At 39.1% G+C, this 4,292-nt stretch overlaps 1 long non-coding RNA gene across 1 annotated transcript; it reads left to right on the top strand.

Moving 5' to 3' along the window:
- Positions 1–322: 322 nt before the first annotated feature.
- Positions 323–3,658, top strand: LOC118736526. The gene is made up of 3 exons (XR_004992710.1): positions 323–2,732; positions 2,807–3,060; positions 3,134–3,658. It is a non-coding gene; the product is annotated as an uncharacterized LOC118736526 (long non-coding RNA).
- Positions 3,659–4,292: the final 634 nt, after the last annotated feature.

Here is a 4,292-nt window from a genome sequence, read left to right as displayed (position 1 = left end):
CGATCGTTTTACTACTGGATGGGTAGACATTCAGAAAATATTAACAAAGTACGTTGGCTGTCGCACAGTGTAATTTTAGACTAACTTTTTAAACAAGTGCACACTCTCTTCAAGCACCTCAAAAATATTTTAATTGTTGCATAGTATTTTAAGTACAACACTTCTTTAAATAAATTCGACTTTTCAAACAGGTGGCAACCCTCCCAAATGTAATTAAAAAATAAAGTTTATTCAAAACCATTTCGATTGATACCCATATTGGAGTAATTTATTTAATAAATAATTTGATTTTGATTTTCTTACATATGGCACAAAACTAAAACCATGTTACACATCTACATTTCATTTGACACAGATTTTATGATTTGGTGTTAAATATTTAACGCAAACATCTGCGGAAGCGATTATTTGAATTTGATTTTCTAATCTGTGGCAACCCTTTTATAGAACTAAAACTATGTTGCAGACCCAAAGGACAAGCCTTTAATTCGACTCCTAATTTTTTTAAATTGAACGATGCAGATTTTATGACTTGGTGTTAAATATTTCACGCAAACATCTCCGAACTCGACTAAGAAGTTTCACTTCAAAAAAATTTTGCGAAATTCAAAAGAATTCGAATTTGCACCACCGAATTTCGAATCGAATAATCGAATGGTTGGGCAATGTTCGAAATTCGGAAAAAATCGAATTTCAACCCCCCACTATCCATCCCTAGACTACACTAAGGTTGCTGTAGCGCAGAGCGCGTTCACCCAACTTCAAAAATTCGTTAAAGAACCAGGTATGCACAAAAATTCGCTTATTCTAAAGTTTTTTTCGATTCCCAACAGTGACAGTCAACTCATCTGCGACAGCGCCGTTAAGATACGAGACTCCATAAGGACGGTTTTCGCACATTAACATAGACATCGTTGGTCCTCTTTCTCTCTGCCAAGGCCCTCTTGTCACATTGGATTTCACGGTTTGGTATTCCAGCATGAATATCATCTGATCGTGGTAGGCAATTCGAGTCCGCCGTATTCGCCGAATTGATCAACACTATAGGGATAGACCATTTGCGAACAACACCCTATCACCCACAATCGAACGGCATCATCGAGAAGTGGCACAGAAGCTTTAAAACAGCCATTTTGTGCCACAATCCAGCTGATTGGGTATATAATTTACCAGCGATTTTACTGAGATTGCGAGTCGCGTTTTAACCCAACATCTTCTCTTGCGCTACTCGTGTATGGCTCAATACTACGCGTCCCAGACGAATTTTTCCAGGACGTCAAAACGAAACAAGTTACCAACGAAGCCAACGCACAATTTCGTTATGCAATGGAGAAACTGCGACCAACCAAAACAGCCCATCATTCGACACCGCAAACATTCTTAGCACCAGCACTGCAAACCGCAACGCACGTATTCGTGCGAAACGACTCGATACATACTTCGTTAACACATCCGTACGATGGGCCTTACCTCGTCATCAAACGGTCTCAAAACTGTTTCAAGTTACTACATAGTGCGAGGGCGATGTACAAACATAAGCATAGATCGGTTAAAACCAGCGTTTTCTGCCAACGTCGACAACGAACACAACGTTTCGCAAGATGTACTACCAGAGACACTGCAACCTACACCAACAAGCAACACTAGCACTGATAGACACGTTTCTGCCAACGTCGACAACCAACACAACGTTTCGCAAGAAGTGCTGCCAGAGGCACTGCAACCCATACCAACAAGCACAACTCGCACTGGTAGACACATCCGCCTTCCTCTACGATACCGATAGTTCCATCCAGAGGGGGGTACTGTCACACCCTGTACCATTACAAATTTTCCATTTCATTGCTCCGTGAGATAGTACTTATTACTTTTGCCACTTACAAATTTCTTTCCTTTTCGATTTGATAACCATCCTGACTGGTCGACATCAGGCATAAGCTACATTGTAAAAACATCTAGAATTCAAACAAAATTTGTCTGTATATATAGTAGTTAATCACAAAACTATTAGTTTGGCGACGAACTCCACATAAAATGGTAAAGGCTGGTTTTCAGTAGGTCAAAATCACTGACATCAAAAACTGTCTTCATCTGACAGCTGTTCATTTGGTGTCAAATGCGCTTTCATTACATCTTAAAAACGGACCCAATGTCGATATCGCAGTGCATGTCAAAGGCTACAGATGTCAAATGTGAAGTAAACTGTTTTGACAACCGATCAGCTGATAAGAGAACAATTGTTGCAAAAAGTGAGGAAATAATTTCAACGTGATACAATGCGCAAAAATAAACAAATTGTAATAGCTACTGCGGCACTTTGTGTAGTAACAACACTCAGGGCATGAAAAAGAAGAGGAGCCAACTGAGAAAGCAAAACAATGGTGGATTAGACCTGGTCTGAGGGAGAGAGCGACCTGTGGTTTTTATGCTACACTGCGTTCTAAGCTGGTTTTGCAGGAACCAAAGTGGTTAAAGCATTTTTTGAGAGTGACTCTGGAAGATTTTCATTTCCTTGTGGAGCGCCTTACCCCATATATTTGCAAACAAAGCACAAGATTCCGAGAAGCGATTTCGGTAGGCGAAAGATTGGCAGTAACTTTACGTTACTTAGCAACAGGCGATAGCTTCTCCAGTCTGATGACTGTTTTCCTAATGGGGAAAAGACAATTTGCCATGTAATACATGAAACATGTGGTGCTATTTTCGAGCCTTTGAAAGACGAATTTCTAAAGGTAAGTTTTTAAATTATTAAATGAAAATGAGAAATGCGAAATGTGTATAAGAACATTTGATATTTTTTCTTAAGGTTCCGAGTACTCCTGGACAATGGACAATGGTTGCTGACCGTTTTGAGCAACGATGGAATTTCCCTAATTACTATGGGGCATTAGATGGAAAGCACATAGCGATTCAAGCACCTGATAACTGTGGTTCGGAGTATTTCAACTACAAAAAATTTAATAGCATTGTCCTAATGGCTATGGAAGATGCGGACTACAAATTTTTGTTTGTAGAAGTCGGGGCATATGGTCGCGAATCTGATGGAGGAGTTTTCGCACGGTAAGATTTCTCCAATATCTTGCTTAATAACCTTAACATTTCTACATTGGGATTTGAAATGATTTCATTTCAGATGACCTCTTTCAGCAGCTCTTGCTGATAATACCATTAATTTCCCGGCTCCGAGGCCACTTCCACATGAAGGAGACCCTATGCCATTTGTCATAGTAGCTGATGCCGCTTTTCCTTTAAAGCCGTATTTGCTGAAACCCTTCTCTTATCCTGAGCAAGTTATGTCCCACAAAATTTTCAACTACAGACTATCGCGAGCAAGGAATGTAGTTGAGAATGTGTTCGGCATAAGTGCAGCGCGATTCAGAATACTTAGAAGACCAATGGACGTAAAACCAGGGTGCGCGAAAGCTATTGTCCTCACGATTTTTGTTTTGCATAATTTTTTATTAACACGTAAACCATTATATATTCGAAGCTTAGACGTTGACGATGATGGCATCGTTGTACGCGGTAACTGGAGAAATGAGTTGGGAGAAAATGGAATGGGTAGGCCAGCGGACAATGCAATGAATGTACGTGAAAATTTTATGGAGTTCTTCTTGACACCCCATGGATAATTTTTTTTTTGTTTTTTAGATTGGCGCTTACACATATGTTAGTGTTTGGCCGAGCCTCTCCTCCGATTTGTGGCGTGCGCCTTGATGTTGCACACAAATCGGAGGGACCTACAGTTTTACGCCGACTCCGAACGGCGATTGTATTTTTATGAGAAGCTATTTTTCATGGCAGAAATACACTCGGAGGTTTGCCATTGCCTGCCGAGGGACGACCGCTGTTAAGAAAAAACCTTTTTCTATATTTTTTACGATGTTGCTTTGACCAGGGCTTGAACCTAGGTGTTGACGAGTGAAAGCACTGCTTACCACTATACCACAGCGGCCCATGGATAACTACCATGACAATATAACAGAAATATCCTTCATAACTAGATTTCGTTCTTTTATCTAGATATATATGTATTTATGTCGCGGTAAAAATAAAAGCACTACAATTAAAAATAAAATTTTTTGCAACTTTGATTTATTTACTTATTTTAAATAATGTCTTTTTTAAATATAATTCCACCTATAAAAGAAACGACATAAATAAAAGTTGCAAAAAATATTATTTTTAATTGTGGTGGTATTATTTTTGCCGCAACTGTACCTGCAAATCAATTCAAAACTAAAGAACTTTACTTTTTATTAAATTTAGGAATTACTATGCGAACAAATGTT

The sequence above is a fragment of the Rhagoletis pomonella genome, unplaced genomic scaffold (assembly GCF_013731165.1).
Source record: "Rhagoletis pomonella isolate Grant_MI unplaced genomic scaffold, Rhpom_1.0 Rhpom_scaffold_00003, whole genome shotgun sequence".
NCBI lineage: Eukaryota > Metazoa > Arthropoda > Insecta > Diptera > Tephritidae > Rhagoletis > Rhagoletis pomonella.
The sequence above is the reverse complement of the archived record's forward strand: the minus strand, read 5'-3'. Positions and strand labels throughout refer to the sequence as shown.